The 13,675-nt window shown below is 34.6% G+C and overlaps 1 pseudogene; it reads left to right on the top strand.

The window, feature by feature from the left end:
* Positions 1-1,192: 1,192 nt before the first annotated feature.
* On the top strand, positions 1,193-1,311 carry LOC111745451 (annotated as a pseudogene).
* The last annotated feature ends 12,364 nt before the right edge of the window (positions 1,312-13,675 follow it).

Below are 13,675 nucleotides of genomic sequence, written 5' to 3'. Positions count from 1 at the left end.
TTTTGTGACTGTTTTTAGTTATTTTTTTAAACCTATGTTGGCTCGGTGTGATTTTCATATTATGAATTAGATACAGCTGTTCAAATAATAACTTAGACTTACACTTTAAAGCTTTTTTACTGCAATGATATGTCCTTTAAATCTGTTAGCCTACCATAATATGCCAAAGCAATTAAATTAAAACCACAGTATAAATATGAAGATAAAATATCTTATGCCTTTCTGAACCAACTCTTCCAAGTATATTCTGGAAGACGAAGAAGTTTCCAAACTCTGCTCAATTTTGAGTGATCACAGAGTAGTACAAAAGTGAGCCTTTTATCAGACATTATCCGATAGGTTGGCTAGTTGGCTTCTGTGACAAGAAACATTTTGCACTTAGTATGCATCATAATTAGGATGGATTCAGTCTCAAGTTACAGAATGTGTCGATATCAGAACTTCTCAACTAGTGTGCTACAATGTGCCATGAATGGGTGGCAGGTGGCTGAGATGCTAATCTTAGGTACAGTTACAGTGGCCAGGAGGGGCTGCCCAAGGCAACTAAAATCCCTGAGCAACTTGTCTCTATCTGTGAGGATTCTTACCTATTTAGTCCAGTGTAAACGTTAAAAAATACTGGCTCAATAATAGACATTTAATTTTCACTAAAGCAAGACATCTGGAGATAAGCTTTCCAGAATGGGTTCTGTGGCTCAGTAATCTCATCAAGGGCTCAATATCATTTCTCTCTTCTATTTTACCTCCTCAGCATGTTGGCATTTGTCTTCAGGTTAGTCACCTCATGGTTGCAAGATGGCTGGCAAAGCCTAGATTTCACATTCTTAAACGAGGGCATCCAAAGCAAGAGGAAGGGAAAGGGTCAAAAGCAATTTTTTTGTCATGTGGCCTTAACTTTTATAAGAAAGAAGAACCTTCTCCTAAAGTGCTTGCCACACTTCCCTTTACATCTTTACATCATATTGACTCAGGGTTACTTTTATGTGGACATTGGCAAAGGAGAATAGAATTACCATAAATGGCTTTGACAGTCTTGATTCATTCATGAGAACAGGCATATTGCCACCTGAATAGAAGAAAATAGGAGTGTAGTTACCAAGAAATATAAGCGAATGACTGCTAGTTAAGCAAAAGTGTCTGTTGCTGAGAGATTAACCAAAAGAAAGATTATTGCTTATAATTTTCAGTCTTAGTCTATGGCCACGACACCCTGAATGTGCCGGATCTCGTATGATCTCGGAAACTAAGCAGGGTCGGGCCTGGTTAGTACTTGGATGGAAGACCACCTAGGAAGACCAGGTGCTGTAGGTGTTAATAAACAAACAAACAAACAAACAAACAAACAAACAAACAAACATTTTTAAGAGTCTCAACCAATTTCAAGTTAATGAGAATATGAAATTTCTTAAGTCTAACTGGCCTTTTCTCAAAACTTCAAATCTACCTGATTCAATTTTTTATAGCAAATTTAGGATTTTCATTAATGTATAAATAATGTTTTAATGTACTGTCATAGCCACAGCAATATTTACAAAAATATTTGCAAAACAGATATGGATAAAAGACTTATATTCAAAATATACAAAGAACTCTTAAAACTCAATAACAAAACAACTCAATTTTTAAAAATAGGCAAATGTTCAGATACCTTACCAAAAAAGATATATGGATGGAAAATAAACACATGAAAAGATGCTCATATTATCTATCACCAAGGAAACCACAATAATAAGATACTACTACACACCTATCAAAATTGTGAAAATTCAAACAACTGGTAATAGCAATAGCAATAGCAACAGTGATGATGTGATCTTGGTTTCTAATATTGTTCGTCAACAAAAGAACTAAAGCTTCTTAGAGAAATGAATGATTTTAGCTGTGGCTGGGAGTATCATGAATGAGTCTGGGCCATCTGGAAGTGCCCCCCTCCCCACAAAAAAAGAGAGAGAGAGCTCAAAACACAAAGAACCATAATATCAAGTGGTATGTTAAAGGGACAAAGGAGCCAACTAAAAGAGTTTCCAATGACCAAAGTCACAATAATTTGAGCTATAAAACAAAGACATTAGTTTTGGATTATAACTCAAAGAATAAACTTAATATCTCTGTCTCTTTTGATACAAATAAATAGTTGAATCAATAAATAAGTGGCAAAGAATAGACAAGTCTCCAATGCAGAAGATTCCAAATAATTATTTAGGTTCTCCTCCCTCAAGGAGGTAGAACATACTCCTCAAATGTGGGCTGTACATGATGACTTCCTTCCAGAGAAGATAGTACAAAAATGGAGAGAAGAGAGTGACTTCATAGTGGAGAAACCTGACATCACCTCAGCCATTACTCAGTTAATTATGAGTAACATCAAATATGATAAGTCATGTTGATAACATGTACCATTGAAAAGCTGCAATGAGAATGGTACTTTATCTTTGTGGTCTTCATTCCCCAAATCCATAACCCCAGTCTAATCATGAAGAAAACACCAGTCAAATATCAATTTAGAGACATTCTACAAAACACCTGACTAGAACTTTTCAAAATTGTCAAGGTCCTCAAAGAAAAGGAATGTCTTAGAACTGCCACAGTTGAGAGGAACCTAAGGAGACATGATGACTAAATGTAATGTGGCATCCTGGATGAAATCCTAGAGGAGAAAAAGGATGTTAGGTACAAAATGAAGAAATCTGAATAAAGTATAGACTTTAATTAATAATAATGTAGCAATATCAGTTCATTAATTGTGACAAAATTAATAGAAGGTATTGATAGAGAAACTTTCTGCACTACTTTCACAATTTTCTGTAAACCTAAAACTATTCTAAAAATTTTAAAGTATATATAGTGAGTAATACTGAAACATAAAGAAGAAACAATGCTGCTTTATTCCTACGAACAGTAGTATCTCTTTCAAAATTATACTTTTCTTTTGAAACCATAAAAGGTAGGAGTACAAGGGTTTTTCTACCTACTACATTGCTCACATAGTCTCACATATCACATTTTAAATAATGTCAGTTTCAGCTCCATAAAATGTTACGCAGCATTGAGAAACCATAACTAAGACACAAGGGATAAGAGCTAAATGTGTCATTAGTTTTCAGTACAAATAAAAGATTAGGTCTGCCTTTTACTTTCAAAAAAGACCCTGATGGAATGGATTAAATCAAGGTCTTCATGATTCACCCCTTTAAATTTGGTGGCCTCTGCTCTAAAGGTCACTTATAAGGCAAATGTGAAAGGAAGTAGCTTGAGCAGCCTAGAGCTAGAGTCAGGATACCTGGATTCTAATCCTGACCCTTTCGTTACTTAAGTGACAGTTTCATTTTGACCAAATATTTTTAATTTTGCTAAATTCCTTGTCTGAAATACAAGGTGTTGGATCAGATGCTATGTTAAACAAATGGAATTCAAAAATGCTGTGGAATTGCTCCCTTCTTTTAAATAGCAAGGGCTAGGGACAAGCATTGTCTGTTCAGTTAACCCTTGATTTCTGTGCTGAGCAGCATGATTAAGACTGCAGACACAGAGAGGCCACAGCCTACCTGGAGGGCAGAGGAAATGGCCCAGGAGCAATTGTTTCCATATGCATTTCCAGAGGTGAGAAATAGGACTGCTTTGGACCTGGCAGGAAAGAGAAGCAATTTATTCTTGTTCACATCCTTCAGAAAGCTTCCTGGGGAGTTCATCTTGTCTATCAAATACCTTTCTGAGTATTGATTCTTGAAAGGGAGTCAGAAACAATCTGAAGAGTTTATAAGCAATCATCTCTTCATACACAGATTAAACAAAATTCTGTTTAAACATGATTCGGACGAGTAATTTCGTTAATGATATTATTAGGCAATAACATATTAATGTCCTTAACAACAAAGTGTGTGTGGCTATTGCATTTTGCTTAGTTACAAGAAGTGATGATCCTGGTAATAATAGTTGAGGCTTTGCCAATCGTATTAGTCTCATTGCAAATCAGTAGGTAAAAATTAACAATGTCTTTGCTTCATTCATTAAAAAAGCAGATAAGTGTCCAAGCAATGTCATGTCTAATATACATGAAAGAACCTTCATTTTCTGACTTTTCTTTATATTCTTTGCCCAGACACAAGATCATATCAACTCACTCCCTACCAACACAGAGAGGGAGAAAATTGAATTCTCAATAATGATATATATTTTTTAAAATTCTCACAGTATATCCATAAATGTACACTGAAAAAAAAAAAAAAGAAAAAAAAAGGTACTTCTGGTCATGGATGTCCACTGCCCTCTGATGTTTTTCCCCATCCCTCAATTACATTGACTTTTGATCACCATTTGGGAAATTTATTTTCAGTGGTGCCTGAAGCCAACAATTATGTGCTTTAAATTGTGTACTTTAAATACATAGCTCTCCTCACACATCTCAGGCTGCCACCAAGGGTACTGGCAGTTCCTGTCTCCAGCTTGGTTTCATGCACACAGCATAGGAGCAAAAGACCAATACCACCACTTCCATTTCTGGAGGACATGCAAATATACTACATTGAAATATAACTAGAATATCCTACTTAATAGCCTAGAGTACAAATAACTGATTGATACATAACAGTAGTATTGGAGGCAACAAAATGTGTTTGAATTTGCGTGAACATAATTAAAATTGTGGCTTAGTTTTTAAGACTAAATGCATATCAGTAGGGAACATACACACAAAAACAATGGCTTTGTTTCTTTAACTGCATTTTGAAAGTAGAATAACCAGTGCCATACCCAGTACAGGAAAGGATATTACATTACGTGCATGTGCACACACACACACACACACACACACACACACAATGTACATGTATGTAGGCACACATAATACATGTATATATAAATGTCCTTTCCTGTATTGAATATATATATACACACACAATACATATATCCATATTCATCATATATATGTTGGCAATTTAGAAGCTATCATCTTGTGGCACAGATATCTTCAAGTAGATGTTACTCTACTTCTAAAAAAAATGTTCTATAGAAACAATTGGAAAGCGTTGTATGCTTTAGCTTTGCATTAAACAATACCTCATAAAGAAAAGGGTGTTATGAGAGAATAGTATAAAACTAAAATGATATAAAAAAGGACACATCCCTCCTCACACAGCTGTGATAGTCTAATGAGTAGCACATCCTGTTCCAGTGCATTGTACACAGTAACTGTGTTTTCGAAATGGGTTACCGGAACAAATCTCAAAGGAGCAAGACATCGTTGGGAGGACAGGAACCTGAGATGGTTTCTGCCAATAACCGGAGGATGATTCTTTCAGGAGACAGCAGGCTTCCCATTGAGCTCCTCTTAACCTCTTGGGTTTAGACAGATGTAACCAGGTGTTGCATTCTATACTCTTTAATAAAGAAAGAAACCCAAGTCTTTTAATATATTTTAAGCAGGATGTTAATTTCTTAGATCGAGCGTGTCATGTACCATTGAGGGGTACATTGTTCTCTCCAGAAAACAGACCTACAAAATTGGGCTGCTGTAGAAAGAGGTAATAGGGCCTGACAACCAGAGAATTGGATTGCCTTTAGTTATCAGATATTTAGATTAAAAGAAATTTTTTTAGCATATTGGTTCTTAATAAAATCAAAATCATGTCTAGAACTGCATCATCAATATGAGAATAGCAATAACCTGACTGTTGGAATGGTTCTTAAAAAGAATTGTTATTTACCACTATTAGGATGTGTGTGGGGGGGTGTTGAGTCCTAATAATGAAAGTGAAAATTTAAAAATAGTGATATAAAATAACATTATTTGAGAGATGATTGTAGGTCAAATATGTTATTTATTTGAGAGATACTCTTACCTGTTCATCAGCTCCCTCCTGGATATCTGAACTCAGGTACTTAAATATTATTTCATTTGAATTATTTCAAATATTTTAACATCTCTCTCTCTACCTCTTTCTCTCTTTTTCTCACACATGCCCATAAATATTTAATAATATAGTGTTGAAGTTAGATAAAGTCAACTTTCTATAGGTTCCTATGAATTAAGTAAACTAAATGGTCACATTGTGCTATTGGAAACTTCCTAAGTGACTGTAAGCATTGAATTCATCATAAATATATTATGTTTCATTTCTTGGGAAAAAAAATACAGTGCATTCATTGATGTAACAGCTTACTAAAACCTAAATGCAACCATTATGCAAAATTGCTTTACTGATTTGAAAAATACATTGAAAAAATATATGTTTGTCTCTGGGTTCCATTTAAAATGAATTGTCATAATTTAAACATAAATAATCAGGGGCAATGTTATTGATAAATTGAACTACATACTATATGTCAAAAAGTGAACATTCACAGAAAATGATTTCAAAACCTTCTTTTCTTCGCATTCGTCATTTGAGGAAAGTTTTCTTTTTCCTGAACAATATTTAACAATTTCTTAGTCTTTATTCTAGTCATATTAATAACTATGTTAATCAGGGCATTTTCACTAGATATAATTGTTCAAAAGCACTGAGAAATCAGGCAGGTCTGGGTTAATGTATTCAAATATGATGTCATCAAGTCTCAAACTCTGTCACACACACACACACACACACACACACACACACACACACACACACAGTCCTACTTATCTTTTTATTGATGTTATTCTTGGGAAAACTTCCCCAGGGTGGCCAGGTGAGGCTAGCAAAGTGTGTTTCCAAGAATGAGTTCCAGATATTATTAATGTGGTGAGGGATGGTTACAAATAACCAAATGTTGGTTAAATCAAAATTAATTGTCTCCTTTACCATAGGCTTCTCTGAGCCTCTAAATCCAGTGTTATGCTTATGACTAAGAGGGATAGAAATCATACCTGAAGCAATTGCCAATATTAACTGCCCACGGAATCTTCCCTTTGAACAGAAACAGATCCTAGCACTAGTATGATAAGGAAATAAGGAAGCACATGATAAATTCTCTCAGGTTTATTTTCTTATAAGACCTTGATAGAAGAGCATAGGTTCAAGAAAGGGTGGGAGAGGATGGAAACTGTGTCTGAGTGACTCACCTGCTTGATTTCACTAAGGGAAAGCAACCATTTGATATGAATTATTTCTCTGACCACATCCTGCTACAACAAATTTATCTCATTAAATTTTAAAATAAAATATAAAACATATCACCATACAGATATTTACTTTGTTATCTAGAATACATGCTACAATTTCTGTCTCTCTTTTCTCCAGGGGAAAATTTTATAATAATATTTCTTAGGGAAAATCCCAGGACATACAATGACATTACAATTTTCTCTCTCACTCAAATTCGATAAACACAAACAGAACATTAAGAAATTTTTATATAGGGAGACCAAAACTCACTCGAAATAAAACAGGAGTTGTAGAGAATTTACTCTCCTCTTCATAGCATCTTTCAATCACATCAACATTTTTTCAATAAATTTGTAGAAATTGTATATTACAGACTTTACCTATTAGCTTGTTTTGTGTCTCTTGGCCAGCTCCAAATAATCAGTTTTGCTTGTTTACATGTAACTAATCACAGGGACAGTGCGTGCTATGAGACAGAGAGTTTGGTGCAACAAATCAAGTTGGGAGAATTAGGCACAGAATTTACCATGAGGGTGTCCAGACTCTAGAACGCCTTCTGTTCCATGCCTAGCAGAATTCCTGGCATTTAGTAGAACTTCAATAAATCTGTGTTGAATTAATTGAAGGGTATGTAAAAGGCAAATGATCATATATCAATGTTATAAACTCTGGATTTTTGATTTAAAGAAGTTTTCTTCAGTTTGGCACAGTTGGGCTCAGATTCTAATTCATTATATGAGTCTTCTAATGAGCATTCACTATTTCAGATTATGTACTTTATTTCACATAAACTAATCTGCTAGCCGATAACGTTCTAGATTTTGTATTTTCTCACCATTATTCTAAGCAATGCTTTCAAGTAATATTACCTCCCCAAATCAACATTGTTGTATAATTTTAAGCACTTCCTCTAACATTAAGCATTCATTTACATGGTTTTTTAAAACACAGAATTGTCAGATATCTCTTTACACTCGAGGATCTAGAGAGAAATCTTGAAAACTTGAAACTATTTATTGTGTTCAGGAAAGTTCTAGAACTAACAAACCACCATTGCCATATAACATAAACCATGTGGTAAAATAATGTGATGAATACATATCTAGTGATATTAGGATATAAAATAGGTAAACAGACAAACAAATATCCGGGTTCCTGGAGAGCTAATAGCAAATTCATAAAATTGAAAAGGAAGGGCTCAATGTATTTGATATACTACATAATGACTGTAATTATATTTTATTTTATACTTAATAAGTGAGACATTAAATGCATACACACTAATTTACATTTCATAATATGCTTAGTGGAGAAATTGTTTAATAAATATTTTATCTATGTACCTACTCTCCCAATTGCTGTTCAGAAAAGGTGAATTTATTTGTGGTCTAAAATCACATTCCAAGTTCACCTACCAATCTTTGCAATATCACTTTTGCAGTGTATTTCCCTAATATTTATTCTCTAGCGTATTTATTTCAAATTCTATTTAATATATTCTTTTCTAGAAATTTTCCTTCCTATCATAAAGTTTATTTTGATTTCTACTGATTTTAAATGCCTCTAAGCATTCCTAAATTTTAGCGATTGACCTCTAGTCCTGTGTATACTATTTAGCTTGATGTGCCACTAGAAAAAGGGCTCTTTTATAAGCCTCACCCAGCCCATTGGAAATGCTACCATCTGTACTTCTAGTCTTTTAGACTTTTGCTACTCAAAGTGTAATCCTAGAACATGAGCATACCTGAGAGTTTAGTAGAAATGCAAATTGCCAGGCCTTGCCCCAGATCTACCGAATCTGAATCAGCATTTTAACGTTATCACTGGATGACTTGTATAGACATTACAGGTTGAGAGGCAATGTAAGAACATTTTAAAAGGGTCATTAAAAATCACAGACTGCATAGTTTTCAGAAACACTTTGCAGTACATATTTAAATGTCTCTGCCATTCAGCCATCCGAGCCCTTAGAAGAGAAGGACCAGAATAGCCCAGACCAGCAAATTTACCCCTGGTCTCTACTTCCCTAAAGTCACATTAAATTGAATGATACTCGGATCCTACTCCGTCTTTTGAGGCTTCTTTAAATGGACGGTTATAATTCATTCAGGAAATAATCTCCAGGCTGTCGTTTTGTTTCCTTTTTGACTGAGTGTTACTCTGCTTTTCATGTTTAACCTGTATTCACTCTAGCAGCATTTTATTTATGGTTGAACTAAATTCTTAGGACTCTTTCCCACTTTGGGAAATCTGCCAGTATACAATATGCAAATATAAACATTCAGAACAGTAAGGTGTGGGATAGGCATAGCATAAAGGAATTGCTAGTGCACTGACTTAGAACACACAGCCTTTTTTTTAACTGTTAAATGGACAGGACTGCATATCGCTGTTATTTGTTGTGTTGTATGTGCCTGTATATCCGCATTCAGTAACTATAACCTGTATGAAATCAAAGAATCTCACTGCTTTTCATTCCAGTGACTAACACAGCGCTTAGTACAGAGTAGACATTCCAAAAAAAAAAAAAAATGAGGAAAATGAGATTGTTCTCTTTTCATTCTAAAACACAAAGGATTAAAATATACTGAGTGAAGATGTAAAATTATTTTGAATTTTACAGTATACTCAACCATAACAAACTCAAATATCTTCTGATAAAAAAAAAAAAAACAACTTCTGAGGTTAAAAAAAAACTTGAAAATAAAGAGTAAAGAAATTATTTTGCTAATTGCTTCTTCTTGACATTTAAACACTGACTAACATCATAGCCAGGTAGTGAGGTAAATCAAACTCACGGAAATATCAAGTTTTATCTTTAAAAATATATTTCCCTCTCATTCTGAAAAATCACATCTGAGGATTGACATAGAATTCAAAACATAAGTGAGTCAGCAGACATCAAATAAAAACACCCACCAGCACTGATGCAGATCTCAAAATCCCCAGCTAATAAACAAGGTTTAAAGGCCTTAATAGCCTCCAGCAGCTGGGAGAACAGAAGGGGGCGGAAGAAAAATGCCTCCCCTTTCCCATAACCCTGTTCTCCAAATAGTTTCCCATACTGCCCACCCACTCAGTTAATTTACTAAAAGCTTACTTATATGGAGGTCTGAATAAGAACTCCCCAGTGCAATAAAACTCAGACAGTGATGAAATTAGAGGAATAAGCAGCAGACTTTCAACAAGAGGTATGTAACATTTCACACTTCTGAAAAGTCTTCAGCCAGGTAAAGGCACCATACTGCCTCTTATATTAGCCTTGATAGCAACCAGCTGGAGCTCAGCTAAATTCACACATCTCGAAGTGACAGCACTGGCTTTGGGCTACTGTAGGCTGAGCCTTTCACAGCTGGAAAGAGTGTAAACCAAGTATAAAATGTAGGTAGGATTCCTAAGAAATCCTTTGCTTTTATTCATTTTATCTCCCAGATATGCCCTGTCCCCATAACAGATTAACCTAGTAGCCTGGCTAATCACCTCCAAGCATCCATACAGATCCCAAAGATGTCAGTTGTGTTTTATTGCCCATATTTCTACTGAAATCCTGCCTAGGTCACAGTATCTAAAAATACTCCAAAACCCTGTTGCTTTTTCTGAAGAGTGCTTCTGTGCAGTGGAATTCCAGAAGGATTGTTTTGCCTGTTCTGTTCATTAAGGTCAATTAACTTCATGTTCAACATCGTTCATAGCAAATATGTGCATAAGTGTGTTTGCAAGTCACCCCGGAAAAGGTAGGACAGGAAAGTAATAGCTCGTATTCACATGGCATGTATTTTCCTCTATTGATATCAAAGAGATTAAATAAAATGACCTGATTCCATATTCTAATGTTCCTATGAAGTTAAAAGGGAAAGTAACATTTTCTCTTTTTCAATATAGGGAGGGTCTGAATCTGCTCTTGCTGGCAGTCACATCCATCATTGGTTTACCTGTGTGCTATCTCCCCCCTTGTGGGCTAACTTATTCTCCAGCCAAGCCAATTCAAGAGATTGGATATTGTTTAAAAGATTTAAGAAAAAATTTTTTTTCTTGACTCCTTGAAATTACTTAACAAGATAGTTTGCTTTTTTTTTTTTTTTTGGTCTTTTTTTTATTATCTACCTCACATACCACCCCCATTTCAATTCTAGATTTCTATTTACTATAAACATCTGAGCACTTCCAGGCTTTGGTACCTTTGCCCTTTGGCTAAATGCTCCTTACTATTCCATTGAGAATCAGACCTTGAAATTCAACACATGGAGCTAATGAGAAAAACTTGTTAGTGGAAAGGAAGAAGAGCTTAAGGAAAAATTTAAAAGGAGTCATGTAGACAGAGTGCTTGTTATTGTTGAGTAAACGACATCATTTAGCAATCTCTTCTAAGAATTAGGCCTTTTGTGAGTTTCAGAAGAGAATTATAGCTGAGGCAAAAAGAAAATATAGTGCTTTTTATTTTAACTAGAGATAAAAAAAAAAAAAACCCAAAACTTTCATTTAGCTCTTGTCACTTTATTTAGTTTTAGGAAACACCATCTGCAGTGCAAAAAAGAAAAACACATCTATCTCTTGCATTCTCAGTTCTCTAAGTGTGTGGCCTATTAATTATGCCGATGTTTCTTACGTAACAATTATATACATTTTCATTTCAATTCAATTAAAGCACTGAGTATAAAATGCAGAGCCCCCATAACAGAATACCAGCTCATCCCAGTCTTCAAGGAGATTTTAGTCCCATAAGAGAGGCAGAAGAACCCATCAGGGAGAGCAGTAAGAGTAGGCAGAAGTTTCCAGCAGGAGTTTGGTCATGCACTAATTATTTTAAAATTGATATTAATTCAACAAACTTTTATTGGCTACCTATTATGTACCAGACACTGAGAGGATATAATGATAACAAAAAAGAAGCTATAATGATATGATGATGGTGGTGACAATGGTAATGGTAGTGGTGGTGCTGCTGATTTGGAATTTTGTTGGCCATTATTCTGCCCAACACAAGTGGTATAGGTAAAGGGAAGCTGTGGTAAGTTTTTAGGAATTGTTACAGGAAGGTCATCAGTATTTAGGTTAGATTAGAAGAAGGGAAGTTGGAGGCCACTGGGAACGTCTTTTGACAATCCGGTGAGAGGTAACAAGAATCCATACTCGGAAAGTAGTCATAGAAAGAGTGAAATAGAGGGCATTCTTTTTCGAAATTAAAATATATCCTGCAGTTTTTGAAATAAGTTTCCAGCTATGCATCTAATATTGATGCAAGAATAGGTAAAGCTTTTGCATTGGACTTTGCATCTGACTGGTCTTGGTTTCTGGTTCTGCCACATAGCTATGTAATATTAGACAAGCTAACTTACCTCTTTAAGTCTCAATTGCCTCAATTGTAAATATAACTAGTTAGATACGTGTCATAAGATCATTTTCAGGATTAATAATTGTATAAAAAGCATAACACAGTACCAGACATTTAGCAAGTTTTCAGAAATAGTAGCAATTATCAATATTATGCTACAGATTTTATTCTCATGTATTGGCTTTATAATATCACATGCTAAGATGGAAAAACTAAATTGGGATAAACCTGTCTTCAATTGGGTCTCACTTATCTGATTGGATTAATAGCCAGATGATTTGTCATACAGTTTTGTTAAAATCAGTTGACACAACTAAAATTAATAGATAAGAGATCCTGAAGATCGGAATCCCAAAATTCAGTTGCTTAACAGGGACCGAACCAGTAAAATGTGAGAGTAAATTAAACCAGATGAAACTAAGATCTGATGGGACCTGAAAAATGTGTGCCATAACTAACAGAATTCAATTTTAAATATTTTTGCTGGCCAAATATAATGTCTGCAGTGTCTGAGCTTGCGGCTCTTTACAGAGTGTAATAGTTAAGAATAACATTTTTGATTGTGATCTGCAATAAGAAATAGATTTTACTATATCACAATAGTACATATGTAGATATACTTAAAACAAAATTTCTCAAAATAATACTTAAAATATGTAAATCTAATTGATATTCTGGTTCATTGATAGTCTCTATTCTACTCTGGTTCATTCCAGTCGGCTCCATTTCTTTAAATTTCTTCTTATTCTGTCCTATCCCATTCAAATAAATCCTGGGCCAGATTTTCTGAATGTATCTTTCTAGCCACTAATGGGTCATAGATAGATATAGATACACATCTACTGCTATTATTCTGTTTATTAAATGTTGAGAAAACTTCATATTACTTTTTAGGTAAAAATATAAACAGAAGTTATATAATTTTCCCTCAGTACTCCTTGGTGAGGACTAAGCCAAGCTCCCCACCTGACACTTCTGTGACTTTGAGCCAGTGAGTTAAATTCTCTAAACTTAGAATTTCTTATCTGTAAACTGGGAATGATAGTATATATTTTATAGATTTGTTGGGATAACCTAACTAAACATTATGCTTAAAGCAAATAACATAGCACTTGACTTCCCCGCAAGTGAATAGTGTTATTTTTTAAATAACATTAATTGAGTTAATTAATTAAGTCAAACTTTTATTGGCTACCTATTATATGCCAGGCACTGAAAGGACACAAAGACCAATAAAAGATAAGATATGATGATGATGATG

This window comes from Pteropus vampyrus, unplaced genomic scaffold (assembly GCF_000151845.1).
Source record: "Pteropus vampyrus isolate Shadow unplaced genomic scaffold, Pvam_2.0 Scaffold155, whole genome shotgun sequence".
Classification (NCBI taxonomy): Eukaryota; Metazoa; Chordata; class Mammalia; order Chiroptera; family Pteropodidae; genus Pteropus; species Pteropus vampyrus.
The sequence above is the reverse complement of the archived record's forward strand: the minus strand, read 5'-3'. Positions and strand labels throughout refer to the sequence as shown.